Source organism: Notolepis coatsorum, assembly GCF_963971535.1.
Source record: "Notolepis coatsorum genome assembly, contig: SCAFFOLD_1182, whole genome shotgun sequence".
NCBI classification, from domain to species: Eukaryota; Metazoa; Chordata; class Actinopteri; order Aulopiformes; family Paralepididae; genus Notolepis; species Notolepis coatsorum.
The window spans coordinates 27501-51807 of NW_028172312.1; the positions used below are offsets into that span (position 1 = coordinate 27501).

Genomic DNA, 24307 nt, shown 5'->3' on the forward strand with positions numbered 1-24307 from the left:
AATGCAAATAATTTATTGAAACATAAAAGTGGGGTCGGTTGGGACACACACACACACACACACACACACACACACAATGGGGGACCCTGATGTAAACAAGACGAAAGTCTTTCTCTGGTCTGCATCCCCTTAACAATTGTGTGTATTGAGCCGTACTGTATTGTACCCATTCTGCAATCTGTTAAATAAAGTTTTCATTCATTCACACTGTTTCAACTCACCACCCCCGCATCATATTGTAGTCTAGTCTGTCTTCAAACTTCCACTCCTCTCGAAACTTTTTTATATTTGAATATCAACATTATCTGTCCATCCTCAGTAATCCTCAGTTTACTATAATATACTCCTGACTGACTTTGTCGTCTTTCCAAACGCATGCACACACACACACCCTTTCCCCAGTCCACACTGTCTGTTCTCTATGGCTCTGCCTCTGCTTGTTAGCTTACGCTAATGTAACGTTCATTTCGGGCGATGTGGGCATAAAGGAATGGCGACGATGCAAAGCGTGTTAGATGCATTTGACCCGTTGTGAGAAAAAAAAACACCACAGACTTATTTCGGATTGCAAAATAGCCGCACTGCTGTGTAGCTGCTCCTCTGCTTGACCGACCTGCGCCGCAGACAATAGCACGGACTGGGCGGATATGACTCGTCGAGTTGCCACAGGGTTTTTTCAAAATAAGAGTATCATATGAACCGAATGTTGCTAGCTGACGGAGCCATAGATATTATGACTGGAGCTGCGCTTGGGGCGGAAATGAGACCTGCACAGGATTTTTTCAAAATAAGAGTATCGATATGAACTACACGCCAGGTGGCGGGCAGACCTCTCATTGTTAGTCGCCAAACCTTAAATCTGCGCGCCATTGGCGGTTGGCGGGTACTTATTTTGTTCCCTGCAGCCAACCAACCAACCAACCAGCCAGCGAACCAAACAAACAACCAACTAACCAAACGACCAACCAACCAGCAAAACCAACTAACCAAATGACCAACCAACCAGCCACCCACCCAGCCACCCACCCAACCAACCAACCAGCAAACCAACTAACCAAACGACCAACCAACCAGCCACCCACCCACCCACCCAACCAACCAACCAACCAGCAAACCAACTAACCAAACGACCAACCAACCAGCCACCCACCCACCCAACTAACCAACCAACTAAACGACCAACCAACCAACCAACCAACTAACCAACCAGCAAACCAACTAACCAACTAAACGACCAACCAACCAACCAACCAACCAACCAACCAACCAGCAAACCAACCAACCCACCAACCAGCAAACCAACTAACCAAACGACCAACCAACCAGCCACCCACCCAACTAACCAACCAGCAAACCAACTAACCAATCGACCAACCAACCAGCCACCCACCAACCCACCCACCCAACCAACCAACCAGCAAACCAACTAACCAATCGACCAACCAACCAGCCACCCATCCACCCACCCAACCAACCAACCAGCAAACCAACTAACCAAACGACCAACCAACCAGCCACCCATCCACCCACCCAACCAACCAACCAACCAACTAACCAAACGACCAACCAACCAGCCACCCACCCACCCAACTAACCAACCAACTAACCAACTAAACGACCAACCAACCAACCAACTAACCAACCAGCAAACCAACTAACCAACTAAACTACCAACCAACCAACCAACCAACCAGCAAACCAACCAACCAACCCACCAACCAGCCAATCAATTTACCAGCCAGCAATCAATCAAGTCCACAGAAGGCAGTGATTATAGAAGTGCTCCTGAGAAGCTAACAGGTTACCTGCAGAGATCAGAAAGCCCTGCACGTCCCCACATGCTGTCTGTCCACAACCATAACAACGTGGATGGAGTGGAAAGTGGAAATGTCGTTTTTATGGAAGGCTTGACTGACTCTTGAGGGATAGGATTGAGAGGTTGTCTGTCTGGACCAAAACAGCCTCCAAGACTGAAGGTTAAACATGTCACACACAGAGAGAGACACATCATTTATCTATGCAACAAGGAGTTGAGAAAAACACCAACTTTGTTGTCTAATCTTTAATATTTGCCTTTAATCTTGATTGTTCTTCTTTTGCTCTTTAAAATATGCACATCCTCCTCTAACCCCCTCCTTCTGTCCTTCCCTCTCTTTCTCCTCTCTCCCCCTCTCTTTCTCCTCTCTCCCCCTCTCTTTCTTGTGAAGGAGAGCTCACAGAAGTTATAAAAGAGCCTCTTTAACAGTCAAATTAATAAAAAAAAACTCCAGTTTCCAACTAAACAGATTAACAATTAAAGCTCTTGGAGGCGAGCCTTTGAAGTTTAATGGGAAGCAGTAATGTTGTATGATGTTCTGTGAGTAGACTTGTCACAATCTCCTTTCTGCTCCATTCCTCTCTCTCCCTCTCTCCTCCTTTCGCCAGCCGGCTCCATCCAGCAGAACCAAACGCTGCCCCAGAACTGTTTCATAAATACTTTAATCCTGGGATCTTCATAATCCTTTGTTGCAGATACTTAAAAACTCTATTTTGTGCATTACCAAAATATAGTTGTTTCATGGTGCATTTCACTGCCTGATTTTGAGTATTTGACTGTTCTGACCGGTTACAGGACTTGGAAAAGACATCATAACATAACATAAACACAATCACATCACAGATAAACCCATACAGCTGGCTATCAGGCACAATCATCCATTTAATAGACTCAAACAATGCATCGAACACACACACACACACACACACACACACACACACACACACACACACACACACACACACACACACACACACACACACACACACACACACACACACACACACACACACACACACACACACACACACACACACACACACACACACACAGAGAAAGAAACATACACTGTACTATAGCAGTGGTTGTACAGACTGCACAAGCCATCAAGGCCATCATGTCTGTTTTGATGGGGGATTTCGGGGCTGCTATTTTCATTAGTCACTCCCTCTCTGATGAATGAAATTGAACACACACTAATACACACCGCACCCCACAGCCCGAAGCTGTAATCATAGGGGTCAGTCCATTTTAGGCCTCCAGTGGGGGACCTCCTCGAATCATCCAGGGCCGATTATTCATCATCTACCCCCACAGCCAAGCCCCCTGGCGATAAACAAGACAACCTAGCTGAGAACTATCTACAGAGAGAGAGAGAGAGAGAGAGAGAGAGAGAGAGAGAGAGAGAGAGAGAGAGAGAGAGAGAGAGAGAGATAGAGAGAGAGCACGAGAGAGCGAGAGAGAGAAAGAAACCGACCCTGAAAAATATTCTTCATTGAGAAATTCTTTCTATGCTTGAATTGAAGTATCCAGCATATATTCATGTGAACAGTAGAAAACATATACAGGCGACAGAGAAAGCTACAGAGAGAGAGAGAAGAAGAAGCTGAGTGATTCATCCAATATGAATTGGGGAAAGCACAGATAATGAGATGGACAGATATTTGTTATACTCGTTATTATCCGGGGGGGGGGGGGTCCCTTTCATGTTATGTGATCCATTGACGCAGTGCTCTCCGCCTAGGCAACTCCAGTCAGCGCCATCTAAGCTGCATTCACATTCAATGAGACTGTGTGTGTGTGTGTGTGTGTGTGTGCGTGCGTGTGTGTGTGTGTGTGTGTGTGTGCGTGCGTGCGTGTGTGTGTGTGTGTGTGTGTGTGCGTGCGCACGTGCTGGGCTGCATTTCTTTCAAACCCCCACAATATATACTTCAAAATTAAGCTTAGAACCTGTCGTTTTTAGTTGGATGTTAATTCCCTCTCTTAAAAAAAACAAGAATTAAAGCTTTGTCTCGCAGGTGGATTTCTTTTAAACCCCCCCGCAAACTCTGAAATGCTGAAAATTTTTTAGCTGACCTCTCATTGTTAGTCGCCAAACCTTAAATCTGCGCGCCATTGGCGGTTGGCGGGTACTTATTTTGTTCCCTGCAGCCAACCAACCAACCAACCAGCCAGCGAACCAAACAAACAACCAACTAACCAAACGACCAACCAACCAGCAAAACCAACTAACCAAATGACCAACCAACCAGCCACCCACCCAGCCACCCACCCACCCAACCAACCAACCAGCAAACCAACTAACCAAACAACCAACCAACCAGCCACTCACCCACCCAACCAACCAGCAAACCAACTAACCAAACGACCAACCAACCAGCCACCCACCCACCCAACTAACCAACCAACTAAACGACCAACCAACCAACCAACTAACCAACCAGCAAGTATGTGGTAACTTCCTCCACTTCAAAGAAAACCCAGTCGGAAGTAGTTTCATTTAAGTACACGCTATTGAAAAAAGTTATTTGCTAGATTTTGCGGTGAAGCTGCCACAGAGAAATGAGCTGAGATTCCAATACACCCTTCAGGGAAACGACTGCCTTGCATTATACCTTGTATCTCTATCATCAATATTCATCCATTTAAGATGTAAAGTCATCATACGTTTCATGGAATTTTTACTTAGCTTCCACTAACACACCCTACCTAAGTATTTAATGGTTATTTAAACAGACAGCAACACGTTCATGTGACCGCATAGTAATGTGTGTTGAACGTGTAAGTCGCTTTGGATAAAAGCGTCAGCTAAATGACTAAATGTAAATGTAAATGTGTTGAAGTTTAAGTTCAAGTGACAGCATAGCTGATAGCCACAGCGTCAAGGTTACTCGATCTTGAGAAAGTGCATTACCAAGCCACAGCGTTTGTTTTGGGGTAAGAGGTGCGGTAATATCAACATCGCCGTTGCTATAGTGATTTGGGTCAAAAGTGCCATTGCCATAGTAACAGTCACGAGAGAGTTCGACATCGCGAGACTTGAAGACGGTAAGCTGTGGGGTCTTCAGAAGGCCAGATTAAGACACGAGGCGGAATCGAGCAGACGCGTTGATCAGAGACTTTGAAACGATGCCACGTCGATGCCACGTCATCGCTAGCTTCGGCTAACAGGGGAGGTTTTGGCTGATGACGAGGCCTCAGAACCATTGGACTAATAGCATAAGAGACGGTAGAGAAAGGGCGACTAGGTGGTGTAGTGGGCAAGGCACTCGCCACCAACGCAGGAGACGCTGGGTTCGAGCCCAGCTCTCGGCATTGCTACCAGCTTGGCTGGTCGTTCATACTAACACAATTGGCAGTGTTAGGGGTGGGAAAGCTGGTGGGTGGGTCCTGGTCGTTGTAAACAGCGACTCCTACAGTTCGGTCGGGGCGCCTGCTCAGCGAGGAAAAGATCTAAGGGGGGTAGTGTGATCCTTCCACACGTTACACCCTCTCAGTGAGAGTCCGCGCTGCCAGGTGAAAAGAAGCGGTTGTTGGCTACACGTGTGTCGGAGGAAGCATGTGATAGCCTCCACTCTCCCAGACCGACTGTAGGGGGTAGTGTGCACAATGACCAGGAAGGGGATTGGGAATTGGCATAACGACTAACATTGGGATGGGAGAAAAACGGAGGAAAAAGGAGGGGGGAAAAGATAAAAAAAAAATAAAAAAAAAAAAAAAAATATATATATATATATATATATATATATATATATTATATATATACTAATATATATATATATATATATATATATATATATATATATATATATATATATATAAAAGAGACGGTAGAGAAGAATGAATTTAGTTTTTCTTCAAAGACTGTTCAAGGACATTACAGAATGGGTTACATCTTGTACGAAGCTATGTTTATGAAAATAAACATCATGGTCTAAGGAAAGAGATCACAGTGCCAGTGTCGTTTTCTTCTGATTACGGATGTACCAACGGGGTTGATACAGTGTGAGACAGCTAATGAGATATCCAAGTAAAATGACACAACGCGGAGGCAAGTCACGGAGCAGCAGGTGACGAGTGGATTAAATTATCAAAGGCTAGAAACACTGTTATCTTTCAATAGTGATGTGTTTTGAAGTTCAAGTGACAGCATAGTGATGTGTGTTCAAGTTCAAGTGACAGTATAGTGATGTGTTCAAATTCAAGTGACAGCATAGTGATGTGTGTTCAAGTTCAAGTGACAGCATAGTGATGTCTTCAAGTTCAAGTGACAGCATAGTGATGTGTTCAAGTTCAAGTGACAGCATAGTGATGTCTTCAAGTTCAAGTGACAGCATAGTGATGTGTGTTCAAGTTCAAGTGACAGCATAGTGATGTGTGTTCAAGTTCAAGTGACAGCATAGTGATGTCTTCAAGTTCAAGTGACAGCATAGTGATGTCTTCAAGTTCAAGTGACAGCATAGTGATGTGTTCAAGTTCAAGTGACAGCATAGTGATGTCTTCAAGTTCAAGTGACAGCATAGTGATGTGTTCAAGTTCAAGTGACAGCATAGTGATGTCTTCAAGTTCAAGTGACAGCATAGTGATGTGTTCAAGTTCAAGTGACAGCATAGTGATGTCTTCAAGTTCAAGTGACAGCATAGTGATGTGTTCAAGTTCAAGTGACAGCATAGTGATGTCTTCAAGTTCAAGTGACAGCATAGTGATGTCTTCAAGTTCAAGTGACAGCATAGTGATGTCTTCAAGTTCAAGTGACAGCATAGTGATGTCTTCAAGTTCAAGTGACAGCATAGTGATGTCTTCAAGTTCAAGTGACAGCATAGTGATGTCTTCAAGTTCAAGTGACAGCATAGTGATGTCTTCAAGTTCAAGTGACAGCATAGTGATGTCTTCAAGTTCAAGTGACAACATAGTGATGTGTTTTGAAGTTCAAGTGACAGCATAGTGATGTGTGAAGCTAGCAATGGAGTCTCTATTACTGTTTTACTGTATGATAGATAAATAGACATTTCATAAAACATAGTTTTGGTTAAAAATAACAAATAAAGAGAGAGAGATGGATGAAAGGTACAGTATAAGGAGGTAGAAATATATTTCATAATTCATTATATGACTATATTAAATCAATTTGATGCTTTTAAGGTACAACAATTGCATTGCCAATGAATATTCGGTTAGAAAATACCATTGCCAGAGATGTAACGTGACAACCGTTAATCAAATGTTAATTTATTCATTTGATTTATTGATTATGTCTGTTCCCATCTGGTATTGTACAATAATTAACGTGTGCATGTTCTGGTGCTTCACGGGTGCAGGGTGAGACGTATGGGCGCTGAACATGTAGCAACCCAGAACTGTCACGGACGATGTAGTGGAACAAACACAAAGAAAGAGAAAGACAGATACATACACAATAGGATGGGGAAACTGTTTTTCTCTTGTTCTATATTTGATTGATTCTGATTGTGTCTTGGGAGACTTGGCAGTGTTGCTGGTGTAACACTCAGGTCAACACAGCAGAGCACCTTGAACTGCATTGAGAGACGCAGGAGAGAATCTTACAGAGAGACAGAGAGAAGAGACACCAAAAAACAAGCATGAATTCACTATAGCTGCCACCTTTGACTATGTTATGTGAATAGAAGTTAGGCACCTTTTTGAGATAGGCCACTCCCATCGCCATGCCCCCTTTTATCCAATTGGCATGAACACACACACACACACACACACACACACACACACACACACACACACACACACACACACACACACACACACACACACACACATAGACATACACACACACTTGACCTCCATGCAACGTTTCAGCCACCTAGGGCGTAAACTGTGGCCGTTAGAGGGAATTTTGTGGAGCGTCTGACCGACCGATCGACCAACAAACAAACAGAATGGCTTATATAGCTGCTGGTTGCAGCTAATAAAGAAAGACAGAGAGTGAAAGAGAGAGAGAGAGAGAGAGAGAGAGAGAGAGAGAGAGAGAGAGAGAGAGAGAGAGAGAGAGAGAGACGAAAAGGGAGAGAGAGTCAATATAGTGAAGTGATGAGTTTCAGAACGCTGGGGGAATATGAGGGAATATAAGGTGGCTTTCTCACTAACCATTCGGGGTCGAATCACAGCGCGATTGCATCAAAATAGGGTGTGATCGTCCTACTGAGAACGCTCCCTCCCGTCACCGGGGACGCTGATTCGCTCCAAACCTGGACCGCTGGAATAGGTGGTTTCGGGTGCGTGCCAGTGGGAGCGGGGGGCGTAGTGCATGCTTGCTTGAATTTTGGGCGGATAAAAACATACAGCAACAACTGGACAATACCCACAAAAACGATATTTATGGGCAATTTGGCGAGTTCAGACCTCAACCAAACAAGCATGTGGAGCCTCACGGCTCAGTGGATGAAAACATGAAGCCACGTTACAAGCACAAGACTTCCCTGGCTCGCATTAGGCCTGGCAATTTTTTTGCCATTGCTATGTCTACTATACATTGGTTTCTTGTTCGAATGCATTTATTTATATAGACCAGTGGTGCCCAACCAGTCCATTCGTGAGAAAAGGGGGTGGGTTATTTTGACAAGGCTTGACAACAGAGGTTCAAATATAACTTCATATTTATTGGTTATTTGTTTCTTTATATCAGCATCCAGTTTCCACCACTGTGTGTTAAACTCTTCCTGTGTTGACGTTAGAGAGTGACATCATCGCCTACGGGAGCTTACACGCGTCTCTACAATTCGTAGCCGCATTTCTGCAGACCCCTCTCTGATTGGTTGAGGCCATTTCTGCAGACCCCTCTCTGATTGGCCGAGCGCGCGCAATGCGCATGCGCATGAGCCGCGACAAGCTCCTCTAGCCAGGAGTCGAAACTCCGTTAAGCTCCAGAGAGAGAGGCTGAAAACCCACAGTTGTTGCCCGACGGATGGGAGCAGAGAGAGAGCTGAAAACCCACAGTTGTTGCCCGACGGATGGAGCCGAATCCCGGATCCGAGTTTTCTGATGAATAGCCCCAAAACATGGAGGTTGCGAACGCAATTTATACGCATGGAAGTATTGATTACGCCATAACGAATCATTAAAAAATATACCGTTAACTGGAATATGTTGTGTGTGCCTTTACACATATGTTGGATAGGATTATGTAATTGGTTGTCATTAAAAACCAATAATAATCGCTCGCCGGCTTCGCTGACCAGAGCTCTCTCAGATTCAAAGTTTTAATTGCAGCTGGAACATACATGTTTCGGAACCAATGTGTAACTAGACAGTTACAATATAACATTTATATTAATTAACCCAGTTAATGCCTTAAGAGAAGAGTCTGGTGGTCAATTGCTACGGAAATGTTGTGTCTTACTAATAATAACTTTCTGAATATGATTTGGGAACATCAAATGGGCAGGCCGCGAAATAACACGTTACAATGTACAGTTTCTGACAGCTGGCTGTGTTGTGAAATGTGCATAACGTTATGAATAAACGCGAAGTCACGCGAAATAACGTTATACGCAAATCTGTTATTATTAGTAAGACACAACATTTCCGTAGCAATTGACCACCAGACTCTTTCTCTTAAGGCATTAACTGGGTTAATTAATATAAATGTTATATTGTAACTGTCTAGTTACACATTGGTTCCGAAACATGTATGTTCCAGGCTGCAATTAAAACTTTGAATCTGAGAGAGCTCTGGTCAGCGAAGCCGGCGAGCGATTATTATTGGTTTTTAATGACAAACCAATTACATAATCCTATCCAACATATGTGTAAAGGCACACACAACATATTCCAGTTAACGGTATCTTTTTTTAATGATTCGTTATGGCGTAATCAATACTTCCATGCGTATAAATTGCGTTCGCGACCTCCATGTTTTGGGGCTATTCATCAGAAAACTGTGGGTTTTCAGCCCTCTCTCTGGAGCTTAACGGAGTTTCGACTCCTGGCTAGAGGAGCTTGTCGCGGCTCATGCGCATGCGCGCGCTCGGCCAATCAGAGAGGGGTCTGCAGAAATGGCCTCAACCAATCAGAGAGGGGTCTGCAGAAATGCGGCTACGAATTGTAGAGACGCAACTTACACGCTCAAAACGCAAACCGTAAAGAAAACCCAGAGCGCACCAAGACTGCAGTGTGTACGCAAACTAGAGGGGGAGAGGGAGGGGGAAGTTCGCACCCAAGGTCGGAGCGAGGACGGAGCGGAGCTGATTCGACCCCGAATGCAAGTGAGAAAGCCCCCTAAGATATATATATGAGATATAGATGTGAAAAGAAAAAAAAAGACAGAACAAGAAGGAGAGAGAGAGAATTTAATAGTCTGCATATGAGGGTCCCTGAGTGCTGGGGAGAGAGAGAGAGAGAGGTGTGAGTAGAAAACAAAGAGAAAGAGAGAGGTGTGAGTAGAAAACAGAGAGAGAGAGAGAGAGAAGAGAGAGAGAGAGAGAGAGAGAGAGAGAGAGAGAGAGAGAGAGAGAGAGAGAGAGAGAGAGAGGAGAGAGAGAGAGAGATGGAGGTGTGAGTAGAAGACAGAGAGACAGACAGAGAGGGAGGTGAGTAGAAAACAAAGATAGAGAGACAGCAGATGTGTTGTGATAGAGAGGGCAGAGGAAGTCTGCAGAGGAATGATAGAATGACGCAGGTTTCCAGGTCTTGCATGACATCACCAACCTATACACACATCCCGCCCATCCCAGATTTTCCAGGGAATTGCACAATTCTGAAGTGAGGAAAACATCGCCTGCCGCAACAACATATTATGCTGTGTGTGTATGTGTGTGTGTGTGTGTGTGTGTATGTGTATGTGTATGTGTATGTGTATGTGTATGTGTGTGTGTGTGCGCGCACGTGCATATGTTCATGTTTCTTAATTTGTTTGTATTGACCTTAACACCTTTCTAAAGGTAGATGTGATAGTAGAGGTAAATGTGATGATTGGCTACTTCTATGTGCAGTGAAAACTACTCGAATGCTTTATAACCTAGTCATTGATTTAGTTCAGGGTAATCTAAGATTAGCCGCAGAGCTAACGCTAGTTAACGTGAGCTAACGCTAGTTATTCAAGCTCAGTAGCTCACAGAGAGAGATAAACAGCTGACAGCGGATAGTACAGGACGGTACAAATACAATAAAAAGGCGGGTGGGGGAAGGGCGGCTACGTGGCGTAGTGGGCAAGGCGCTCGCCACGAAATGCTGTAGACGCTGGGCTTGTCAGTTCGAGCCCAGTTCTCCACATTTGCTTTCAGTTTAGCTGGTCGTCCGTACTAATACACATTGGCCGTATTAGGGGGTGGGAAACTGATGGGTGGGGATTGGGCGTTGTGGACAGCGACTCCTACAGGTCGGTTGGTGCGCCTGCGCAGTAGAATCAGGAAGTGTCGGGGGCAACGTGAGCCTCCCACGCGTTACTCCTCGCCACTGAGAGATCGAGCTGCGCAGGTGAAAAGATGCGACTGTTGTTACCTCAAGTACCGGAGGGGACTTGTGCTATGTATGACTTAGTCCACATTGCAGCCGGCTTGTGGGAGGCAAGAAACAGCGTCCGTGACAGGGGAGGGTTGAATTGGATGATACGAAATTGGGATGGGAGAAAATATAGAAAAATAGGAGAAAAAGTGGATAAAAAAAAAGAAAAAAAAAAGGCGGGTGGGGGCTGTTGTGTAAATGTAACTGAGGGGTTACAAAACCCTGACTGTATTAAAGATTGTGATAGATTAAACCACTACCAGGGCCGCCTCAGGGGGTGTGCGAGCAGTGCGGTCGCACAGGGCCTCGCGGGAAGGGGGGCCTCGCAAAAAAAAAAAAAAAAAAAAAAAAAAAAAAAAAATTTTATTAATTTTTTTTATTATTATTTTTTATTTTTTTTTTTTTTTTTGCGAGGCCCCCCTTCCCGCGAGGCCCTTTTTCATCACAGACCTAAAATCTAGTTTTGCTTATATGCTTATATATTTCACATTAGACACGTTTGTAGAATGTGTCTGACTTGTTCCTGGGTCTGCAGTCCTGCAGCTGCAGACATACTCACTATTGGAGCTCAGCCTCTGGGGTTCTGCAGCAGCATTGGTTTCAACGAAGGGAGTGGTTTTACTTACATCATGTGTTGCGATCTGCCATTAAACCATTGAAGAAGAAGAAGACATCATGTGTAGACAGTACTCCGGCAGCGTGAGTCGGCTGCGTTTGACATTTTCGCGCGTGCAGCTTTTGACTATGCTTAGTTATGCCCAATAGCCAAGACGAAGAAAGAGGTCGGTCATTATCAGTCGGTCGGTCACCAACCAAGGAACGTTGACGAAAGGCCTCTCGCTAGCGGGACAAATGGCCGGAGCCTTTCGGTATAGCCATGTCGGCTAGTAGCTAGCTTAGCTAAATGCTAACTAGCGTTAGCTAACCAGGCGAGGCGAGTGGATGTCTTTTCAAAAGAAGGAGAAGAGAACTTGTGAGCAGATAAATCTGTTAGGCAGCAATACGCCGAAATTACACCGTGGGGCCAAGAAAGTATCCTTCCACGTTGATACTGCGTTATGGTGAGTCAACTTATGATTATGTACCCGCCGTGGATCTGAGTCACCTGACCCTATCTCTCTTTCTCTCTTGGAGCCAAACTGGTCTAGCTAATACTACTAGTAGCTAACTGTGTGAGCTAACTGTTAGCCAGTTAGCTGTTTAGCGTCAGCTGGGAACGTTCGTTTGATGCTATCAGTTAGCCTTGAGAATAGCAGGCCCTTTGACAGAAGATGTAGTCGGGCCTGCACCATGACAAGGCTCTGGCCAGTGGCCATAGCTTCTTTTTGTCCCGCCAGCGAGAGGCCTTTCGTCAACGTGGAGACCTTGCGGCCTTTCGCCCAGCGTTCATCGTGCAGGTAACTTGGATTAATGAAAATGTCATGATGACATTACCCCACTCTTCCTTCCTTCCCCTCCCGAATGTTTTGTTAATAACGATGTTTTTTTCCAGGCAAAACATATGCTACTTCACAACATTTGGAGATACGACATGTGCTGTGTGTGAATGGTCGTTTGTGTAGCCACGTTGTGTGTGTCACGTGGCCTGGTGTCACAGTACCTGGCTAGCCTATTTAGCTGATGTCGGCCATTGGCTCCTTGCTGCTTTGGTTTCTCTGTTGACCCTCTTCTTGTTGGATTTAAGTGTTGATCTTTGTCCTTTTGAATCTCTCATACATGCTATAGTCTCTCTCTAACACACACACACACATGACAAACACACATGTTCTCTCTCTCTCTCTCTCTCTCTCTCTTTCTAACACACACAGTCTGCCTATGGCGGCCTTTCTCGATGGCTAGGCTGTGCTCAAGGATCTTCAGTCACAGTGCTCAGGTATTCTGCCACTGTGTACTCTCTGTTTAGGGCCAAATAGCATTTCAATTTCTTTCCAATGTGTCTCTCTCTCTCTCTCTCTCTGTACACTGTATATTGACTGTAGAACGGGAGCTCTCTCTCGCTCTCTCTTTTGCTATATGTTGACTGTACCATGCCCCGCCTCGGGCAGCGCTATTATTTAAGAATATGTTGACTGTATAAAAAAAAAAAAAAAAAAAAAATATATATATATATATATATATATATATATAATTTTTTTTTTTTTTTTTTTTTTTTTTACCTTGGGGGGGGGGGGGGGGGGGGGGGCTCGCGTTAAATCTCGCACAGGGCCTCGCATTTCTCCCAGGCGGCCCTGACCACTACTACATATTATTATTATTATTACTTGCCAGACAGTACAGTTAATTATGGCAGACACTCAAATAGATGGCACGGTGACAAGGAGATATCATTTACAGTATTTATTATTATGCAGAAGATACAACTGGTAATTACTGGGTCGCTCTTTTATGGCGAATGATATTAGAAAGTCAGAGAGTAGCAAAGTCAGTGGGAATGAATAATTCCTAGGCTAGGTATACTAGACCAGACGCCGCCTGGCGTGGGATGGCAATATAGGGGGGCAAAACGAGGGTACAGCTGGAGACTGGTGATATCCTCCCAGAGTTGTAAGCTCCAGAGGAATGAAGAATGTACGGATACTCAGGCTGTTCACTTGAAGAAAAGGGGTTCTCATACGGATCCGGTCTTTATAATCCAAGTGCTCAGTAGCAAGGTAATAGCTGTAATCCAATGCCCGATAGCAATGATGATAGCCAGCCAGCTTCGTCCACGAAGCTAGCCCGATGTAGAATCTTCAGGGTAGTTAAATCCAAACGACGAGGGTATTAACGATGCTCTTCTCCACGGTACTACGTTTCCACAATCACTATAATCCAACCAATAATGGTTCTACAATATCGCCGCGGTAGGTTCCAATGCGCACATGTCCAATAGTTCTGCTACTAGGCCCACCTCGTGTGCTGGCACTAATTACTTTAAGTCCACACACACTTGCTAAGGTTCACGCTAGTTACTAAACGAACGAACTGCTTGTTAATGCTGCACACCGAACGAACTGCTGTAATACGATTCACACTAAATGACGACTCTTTACTTCACATTAAGTTAGGTCGAACTTGACTCTGCTATACGCTAGGTTCAACTACTGCTGCTGCATTACTCCAGACGAACTTCACGTTACTGCATTAGGTCGAACCGGTACGAACTGCGTTTGCTTGCTAGACGAACTGCTACTGTTTGCACCTTCCACAATATATATATACTTAGAGGGCTCTCTAGTGCGCAGCCGAAGCTCTTGTCTGGAATCAATGCGCTGGCCCCAGGCATGTCTCAACTTGTCCAGACTCGTCTTTGAACTTGTCTCAGGGGCGCGATTCTAGGCGCCGCCGACGTCAAGGGCATTATCCAATGAGGAAAGCGAATAATGCTATGATTCAAACGGAGGCTTAAAGGGATATAGCTTATATATATAAATAATATACAAGTTATATAAAACAATAAAACGTAGATTCTCAATGTTAATCTGGCCCTTCAGAACAGTAAACCTTGTACTCTTTAGTTCACATATAATAAGAGACGGATTATTTGCTTGCTCCACCAGTTGCTCCACAACAACACACACCAACTCTCGTCACAACGCTTTACAGTATTTTCACAGCACTGTCGCAACATTACCGTAAAACGTGAACACCGTTGTGACCCACTCGCTCCACTAGAGCGGTCTCGCCCTCTGCTGGCGCGTGTGTGCACTACACTCCGTGTGTGCACTGCACTCAAAACTCTGTTTCACTGTTATAGAAACTGAAGCACATCTGTGATTTTGACGGTGACGGACAGTATTGATTTTCAATACCGTCGGGATTTCTAAATACCCTGATATACCGTCATACCGCCCAAGCCTAGTACCTAGTCAAGGATCTTCTTAGTTTTGGGTCAGTCACGGTGCTCAGGTATTCTGCCACTGTGTACTCTCTGTTTAGGGCCAAATAGCATTTCAATTTGCTCTGGTTTTGGGTTGTTTCTTTCCAATGTGTGTCTCTCTCTCTCTCTCTCTCTCTCTCTCTCTCTCTCTCTCTCTCTCTCTCTCTCTCTCTCTCAGTGGGACCAGTTAACAGTGTAACAGTGGGACTAGTTAACAGTGTAACAGTGGGACCAGTTAACAGTGTAACAGTGGGACCAGTTAACAGTGTAACAGTAGGACCAGTTAACAGTGTAACAGTAGGAACAGTTAACAGTGTAACAGTAGGAACAGTTAACAGTGTAACAGTAGGAACAACCCTTAGGGGTCTAAGCTGAAGAGCTTCTCCTCAGAATATTCCTTTTTTACAGATTCATACCTTCAAAATAAGCCATCAATTGTCAAATTTGAGCCGATAGTTTTTAATCAATGTCCTATGAAACATTCTGGTACAATCCATACCAATTTGCAGCACGAGGTCTGAAAAGAATTCAGTGAATTGTAACAGTGGGAACAGTTAACAGTGTAACAGTAGGAACAGTTCTATTTCGTTATGGATCTCGCTCAGCATCATACTGCACTGTACTTCACTACGTGCACGCATCCCCTTAACAATTGTATGTATTGAGCCGTACTGTATTGTACCCATTCTGCAATCTGTTAAATAAAGTTTTCATTCATTCATTCATTCACCATCTTGCAAGTTGCAACGTTGTTTAAGATATCAATCAAAGCATTGCAACGTTAGAATAGTTAGGATATCAATTGTGCATGAAAGGACTATATTTATATTGTTTGATTAGTATTATGAGATTCCCTGGCAGATTTCGTACAGTCAAAATCCGTTGATCAACTTGAGTTTCAGTGAACACATTGCACTGACTCACCAAAGTCTGCGGTGGTTGAGATGTAGTAACGTTACGTTAGTCCAGTTGACTCCAGCAGCGCCTCAAACATGTTCTTTATCTCGTTTCCATGTTGTATATTAATTATTTACATTTAGTCATTTAGGCCCTAATTATCTCTCCAAGTAGTTGCTAAATGGTTTGTTAGTTTGTTACTGCGTTCTTTTTATGTAGATTCATAGCGAGCGTTTGTTTTGTTTACAATAGAGAGGGTCTATTTCTTTCCGTAGCCGCATTTCTTGCGCACTTCTGATTGGCCAGTGGCCAGACTCGCCTCGTATCATTCTACGCGGGTGGGGATGAGGATAATAATAATAATCACTACCGCTCGCTATCAATCTACGCCGTATATAACGCAAATAACGCAGTGACGAACCATTCAGTAACGTAAGTAGCGTTACTGAATTTCAAAAGTAATGCGTTAGAGTACTAGTTGCGGCAAAAAGTAACTTCGTTTCTGTAACGCGTTACTTTGTAACGCGTTAGTCCCAACACTGGTGGTCACCTACTCGCCTCCTTCTTCACTTTCACCACAAGGAAGTGCCTTCGGTAGATCCCACACTTGACAAGGTTGTTAGCTGAAGAAAGTTGAGACGTGTTTACATTGTTGCTTGTTTTTTTCTTCTCTCATATATTTCGATAGAAAAAAACGAAGTCATAATGTCTACTTCGGAGAGTCGCGCTCGCAACGCTACTCTTCACCAGCGGTTCTCCATTTCCGCCTCCGTCGTGTGTCTTGGAGCGGGGCTGAGACCTCTCTCGTGGTCGGCAGCCATGCCCGGTAGGCGCCCGATGGGTAGTTTTCCTCTCCAAGGAGCCGGTGCACCAGTGCCGTATCCTGTGAGATGGCCTGGTTCCGGCTCTGGTTCCTCTGCTTCCGGGGAATCGTCCGCTGTTATGCGGCCGGTTCCCTTGGTTGCGGGGGATTTGAGACGCAAATTTTCGCAAGATGGTGGCTTGCAGATGCGAACGGCCCGGTTTTGGTGAGTTGCTGGAGCCAGGTGAGGATGCGTCGGTCTCTGCATGCCCGATGGAAACAGAGGACTACATGATAGAGGCGGACGGGTTCTTATTTGAAGGCCCGGTGGAGACATCTTCCCTGCCTGTCCAGGTAACACTGGAGGGGGGTGAGATGTCTCCTTGGGGCGCCTCGTTCGAAGACATTGGGGAAGAACCTCTGACTCGTCGGCGGGATGCCCTGCTATCAGCCACATCGGAGTGTGGCTCCTTGACCAGTAGTAGCCTGCTGTATGTGAGGGATGCGGGCTCGGTGGAGGAAAGTCTGCAGGGAGAACTGCACGCTTTGTTTCCCGAGCTCATGGCGGCGGCGGCAGTCGCAAACGGCGTGCCGCTACCGCAGCCACTGCCTGTTCCTGTCCCTGATGATCTCATAGGTCATCTATGGCAACGTCGCCCGGTGAGAGGGGTGGACGTTGTCTACCCATTTTCCCCCTCAATGGCGGCCTATGTCCGTCAAGGCCAGGTGGTCTCCCACATCATAGGCCTTACTCCTGCCTACGTGCCACTCACGCGGGTGGCGGGTTTGGTCGACGGTATGAAGGAGGGCATGCCACGGCTTGATAGGCCGATGGCCGCGCTCCTTTGTCCGGAGGTGGTGTGGGAACCATTACGGAAGCCGGTTCCCCAAGGGAAATCGGCGAGGCGGTTGGCATATTGGAGCGACCAGTCATTTATCGCCGGAACACAATCTCTAGCTGCCGCGTCTAACATCGCGCAGCTGGCGAGATTCATGTCCGGGATATTGACGGGCGGCACGGAGCTGAGTGATGCACAACATAACCAGCTCGCCCAGTCGGCAGGAGCCATCCTGCATCTGATTCAGCCGCAGGCTATAGCCGCTGGGAAAGTGCGCGCCCTGGCAACTCTGACCCAGCGCCACCTTTGGCTGGAGCAGGCTCGTGTGCCGGAGAAGAAGAGAGTTCCACTTCTGACGGCATCCCTCTCCAATGCTGGACTGTTCGGGACGGCCCTGCAGTTGATGACCTCGACGTGCAGAGAGATGCAGGAGGAGCGCTCCGTGCTCCAACCTCATTTTCCCCCTCCCGATGTCGCCGGTGGAGTCAGACGGCTGCCACGTCGTCTATGGCTCACGTGGGAAGTCTCTCTGGGGAGTTCCATCTATCCTCTGTGGTAGGGATGACGGGATATAAAAAATTTAACAGTTTTTATCCTCGGCTGCGTCAAGTGGGATTCATGTCAGTCGGTGTTTCTTTCTTTTTTGAGTGTGGAGTATATGAAGCACCACACCCTTCTTGTCGTTCTCCCAGGCGCCTTGCGGGATCAATGTGGGGTCTGGTTAGACTGTTCATTGATGTGTTTTGTGTCCCGACGCATGCATAGTGCTAGCTCGGGGTGTTTCTGTTGAGAATCATGCGGGTGGCTAGTACGCCTTGGTTGCTTGTTGTTAAAACGGCGTTTTTATAAAGCAACTGGGATGGGGGTTTTTCCTCTTCCGAGAGCCTGTTACGGGTCTCGACGGATTCTCGTTCATATCTGGGGGATGTTAACGGAATAGATCAGAACATAGGTAGAGGGGTCTCACGCCCTTGGGGTGGGCCACCGAGCACGGTTCAAACGGGCCCGTCTGGGTGGCGCCCTCTTTTCATGTTTTAGATCAACATGCATATCTGCCCCTTCTCCTGGAGTAGGCATGTCGGCGTGGTTAGGGCACGGGACTGGTTCTGGTCACGCTGGTCCAGGTCAGTTAACCCGTTGTCCGCCGGGGATGCAGATCTGCTGTTCTGGTACCCTGAGGGACTTGGGCTTTTTTTAGGGGGAAGAATGCCGGGTTGGCCCGGGTGTCACAGGGTTAGGCGTTATGGAGACCCTTGTTGGGTACTCTTTTGTACCTGGCACTATCATAAGGGGCTGGTTCTCCTTTCTTCGCTCCTCTCTCACGCATGGCGAAGAGGGGGCTGTTGGGGTGGTCTTCTGGACCTCCTCTGGTCCCCCTGTGTGCTTCCCGAGCCGCCGGGCCCGGTCTGAAGTAAAGTTTCGTTGATACCGTAGGCCTGGGATAACCCTTTTTTCTTGAGGGGTTATAGGAACAACCACCGTCTGTACCGAGAGGGTAGTTGATTCCCTGGTATGTTGGAGCAGTGTCAACTCCCGGGTTGCCCGGTTGAGTGTGCCCCTGCACGTTCATGACGTCTGCCAATCGTGTCAGCCTTCTCTGCCTCGACCCCTCTGGGTGGGTTTTTTTTATGGAGGCTTTGTCATGGTGATCAACAACGCCAGCATACGCCCCTTCCGCCGGGGGGGGCTGTTTTCAGCTGACTCCTTTGGCGCCTGTCTCGTCCGCAGTGCTCCAGGCTCAGGTTACAGCCTGCTGCCTGGTTTCCCCGGTGCGCTGCCTGCTTCCGTTGGTTAACCTTTTTGAGTGCTTACGGCCATGCTGACTGCCTGTTCTGCAGGGTCAGTGTGCCAGGCGGTGTGCTATTGGGGGGACCCGCTCTGGGAGGGGCCTTATCCGATATACGCTGGCGATGTGGGGGGTGGTGTCACTGAGTGACCGCCTGGTGGGGTCTTGATGCCTGGCGTCATTGACCTCTCCAGGCCCCCTTTTTCCGGGGGATCCAGTCCCTTCGGTGGGTCTGGGTCTTCATTCGCGCTCCGCTGCTACAGCCTTGCCACGGGGTTGGGTTTGCTCTTGACCCCGTGATTTTGGGGGCAGTAACGAGGTTGTTCCTTCCGTTCGTTCCCTGGTGGCATGCGGGTTGTGCGTGTGTGTAGTCGTGGGGTCAAGCCACGGTCTGCTCACCCTGTGCGTTGGGTTGCTTGAGTTCCTCTTCGCATGGTCGGATCCGTCTCCCTCCCGTAAGCCTCCAATAGGGGGGGTATCCTCCATTAGGGAGGGTCGGGGGGGCTCGGTCCTCCCCGGTCTGATGGTTGTGGGGGGCCTCGGCGGGGTGTATTTGTCGGGCTATGGCTCTCGCTCAGCCTCCCTTGTGCAGTATGATGCTGAGCGAGATCCATAACGAAATAGAACGTAAGGTTATGTATATAACCAAGTTCTATGAGTTATGGTGACGCTCAGCATCAGACGCCGCTGCGGCCCTTGATCTCGCCTTGTGGTGAAAGTTTGGGAAGGAGGCGAGTAGGTGACCACACACCTGCTTATGAAGGTAAGCGGATGGGGGTGTGGCCAGACGAATATTGGGATGTAAAGGTACATGGTGGAATTTTGTATTCAGTGCGCGTGCGCGTAGTGAAGTACAGTGCAGTATGATGCTGAGCGTCACCATAACTCATAGAACTTGGTTATATATATATATAACAGTGGGAACAGTTAACAGTGTAACAGTGGGACCAGTTAACAGTGTAACAGTGGGAACAGTTAACAGTGTAACAGTGGGAACAGTTAACACTTTAATCACCATGGGTTAAATTCATAATTTACCATCCCTCGCCAGCTCTATTTGTCTATGGAGAAGTTCCCCTTCTTTGCAGGGCTATAACTTTTTAAATTCTATTGCTAAATTGCCATTATTATGGCCCATTCAATGTCCTATATGTATTGTTCAGGGTGTAGCAACGTTAAACTTTTTCATTCACATATTCATACTAAAATATGGTCTAAAGTATAAGTATGTTTTTATCGTTTTCTGCAGCTTTCTTCAGAACGTGATTTATAGCCCTAAATGCATTATATTGATGATCAAATACAGTTTGGTAGGAATCTGTGCGAGATAAAAAGTTTCAACTGGACGTACTTCTAGAAGTTTCTACGCATCATCTGATGTTGACCGGATGGGCGGGGGATCGTTTATAATTCTGTGGGCAGCGTTAGATGATTCATCCAGAGTGGGTCATATGTTCATCAGATCAGTTAGTATAGAATACGTTAGAAAATAACGCTGAATCTTACCGTGGCTTCCTCGCGCCGCTGGCAGATGAGCGTGGAACAGATTTTTTTCTATTATGGGATGTAGAAATGCCCGATCCATTTCCAGGTTGTATAATAGTATATACGTCCAAATAACGTTGTTTATTGAGTTAGGGCGAGCGATCTATTATCCAGTGTTTCAAGATGGAGTCGCGGGAGCTATAGCGAGTGGCCGGACCACATATGGATGAGTACTACCGGTTTAAAGGTTAATATCCGGTTGGCGATCTGCCGATCGGCCACCAGATGGCGCTCTTGAACCGCTAGAGAGTTGAGAGGAGATCAGCAGTGTGTCTCAGGGCTCCGGAAAGGAAATATGATTTCGATGACAGATTTTTGAAATATTGACATCAAAGACGAGTTACGGCGTCTTCGGCAGAATGAGCATGGCTCGGAATGACGTGAAAACTCGTCCGCGGCGATCATAGTGTTAACAGTATAACAGTAACAGTTAACAGTGTAACAGTAGGACCAGATAACAGTGTAACAGTAGGACCAGTTAACAGGGTAACAGTGGGAACAGTTAACAGTGTAACAGTAGGAACAGTTAACAGTAAAAGTGGGAACCACAGCAATTAGCTTGTGTCGCAGGGAGGAAATAAAAATAATAACAATGATAATACATCCGACTTACATAGCGCGTTTCAGTAAAGACAGACACTCTCCTCTCTCTCTCTCTACTATGCTACTGTACTCAGGCCATGTCCAGACGAAAACGATTTAGATCTTTTTCGTTTTCATTTCGTTTTCATTTAAAAAAGGTTTTCCGTAAAAACGAAAACGTCTCAAGAAATAAGTGCGTGCCACAAATGTACAAAATAAATGACTTTCCTGTTTTAGATGTCGCTCTTTTATTTTGAAACACCCCGACCGGAAGTGTTATCGTTGTTTGTTGCTGTGTCGTCCGGTTCTGTGCTTTTGAGCTAACGTAAACGTTAGTTTCCAAAGGAGAGGAGAGAGAGAGAGAGACCGCGGCTCACATGCACAAAATGCAGCTACAGCCTAGGCAATCGATGATGAGGAGGATTTTAATCGGCAGGAGAGAGATAATGTGTCAAAGCCGTATATAATATGGTGCGCGCAGCTCAAACTACCTGTGTTGTATTAAATTAATTGATTGATGTTTAACTTGTCCCTGTGTCCAGTCCTTTCGACTAGCAAACGTTGTCTGTATTTAACGTTACCTCAGGATACCACTGTCTTATTGTAGCAAAAGTTGTCTGTATTTAACATTACCTCAGGATACCACTGTATATTGTATTTAGTTGGTTAGCTATTTAGCTAATGTTGATAGCATTGAATAGCATCAATGCTAGCTGGATGGCTACAGCTCAACACCAGCCATGGGAATACTATTTACTAAATTATGGAGGCTTTTTAATCGTCAAGGTAAGAGAGGATTTGTCATGATCAACTGAAGGCGTATGCTATGGAACAGTATGTGCTTGGCTACTACTTGTGATGTTGGCTGAGTTTGCACAGTATGCGGATTAAGGGAGATGTCAATCTGTTGTCGATGGTGGTAGTACAGGGGCAGTACATTTAGCTGTAAAAGCCCGACCAAGCTCAATAGCTTCTGTAACACGAACGCAACTACTCTGTACGATGCCATTGTTGTTGTGATGTTGCTGAGTTTGCACATGCAGGTTAAGGGAGAGGTGGGCTATCGCGTAATCGGTTCAGGAAAAGACGTGTATCGCTTGTAAAGACGGCGACGCAAGGGGAGCATCTTCAGATTTGCGCACTCTGGAAGCCGGTTTCAGAAAATAGCGTCTTCAGGCTCCCAGAATGCAGTTCCGTGTGGATGAAAGGTGCAAACGATCAAATACTTTGACTGATACGACCGAAATCGGTTTAGTCTGGACATGGCCTCATTCTACTACCTATCACGCTAATATGTCTACACTACTATGCTACTATACTTATACTACTACCTATCACACTAATATGTCTACACTACTATGCTACTATACTTATACTACTACCTATCATACTAATATGTCTATACTACTACGCACTCAAGAGTGTAACACTCAAGCTCGATGTTATTTGACGAACAATGCCACTGACCTTCAGCTGCCAGAGATGTACCCCTCCTGCTGACATGTTGTTCACAATCTGTAAGTGGCTTTGGATAAAAGCATTCAGCTAAATGATTAAATGTAAATGTACTGGTGAGCAGTTTATTGAGGACTTTATTTGTTACCATAGAGGATAGTGTTGCAGCAGTGGAGATGTTATGAATGCATTGTTACGAGCTGGAGCCTCTTGATGTTACACTAAACACACTGTGAAATACTTGACTGCACAAGGAGGCAGCATGTCTCTTCAATATCAATGAGTTAATATTTTATTCATCAAACTGCCTTTTTCGATTTCCAATGCCGTCCTACAGCTTCATTGGGTTTCCTTTTGGCGTGTGGTTTATCATCATGTCTCACGCTGTCGTCAGCATTTTGGAATGTACTTGGACGAAGATTTTCTCTCTGATGCCTAAAATGCCTATACCAGTTTAATCACCTGTACATTGTATATTACTATTGCACTTTACTGTTACATTTGCACTCTGGTTGGATGCCAAACTTATTTTCGTTATACTGTACTTGTGCTGTATAATGACAATACATTTTAATCGAATAATCGAATCGAATCGAATCGAATCTAATCTAATACTGTGACCTAGTACCATGTGTGGTGTATTTAACAGTGTGCAACAGAACACTGCACCTCACCGGCCGACAACAACAGTTCTGGAACCTGACTGGAACCTGACTGGAAGCTGACTGGAACCTGACTGGAACCTGACTGGAACCTGACTGGAACCTGACTGGAACCTGACTGGAAGCTGACTGGAAGCTGACTGGAACCTGACTGGAACCTGACTGGAAGCTGACTAGAACCTGACTGGAAGCTGACTGGAACCTGACTGGAAGCTGACTGGAACCTGACTGGAACCTGACTGGAACCTGACTAGAACCTGACTGGAACCTGACTGGAAGCTGACTGGAACCTGACTGGAAGCTGACTGGAAGCTGACTAGAACCTGACTGGAAGCTGACTGGAACCTGACTGGAAGCTGACTGGAACCTGACTGGAACCTGACTGGAAGCTGACTGGAACCTGACTGGAACCTGACTGGAACCTGACTGGAAGCTGACTGGAACCTGACTGGAAGCTGACTGGAACCTGACTGGAAGCTGACTGGAACCTGACTGGAAGCTGACTGGAACCTGACTGGAAGCTGACTGGAACCTGACTGGAAGCTGACTGGAACCTGACTGGAACCTGACTGGAACCTGACTGGAAGCTG

At 45.9% G+C, this 24307-nt stretch overlaps 1 protein-coding gene across 1 annotated transcript in view; it reads right to left on the reverse strand.

Moving 5' to 3' along the window:
- The window catches only part of LOC311248077 (sodium/potassium-transporting ATPase subunit beta-1-interacting protein 4-like), a gene marked incomplete at both ends in the record, with an annotated part of 43877 nt that overhangs the window by 17589 nt on the left and 1981 nt on the right, over positions 1-24307 (reverse strand). The gene's annotated exons all lie outside the window — the stretch shown is intronic.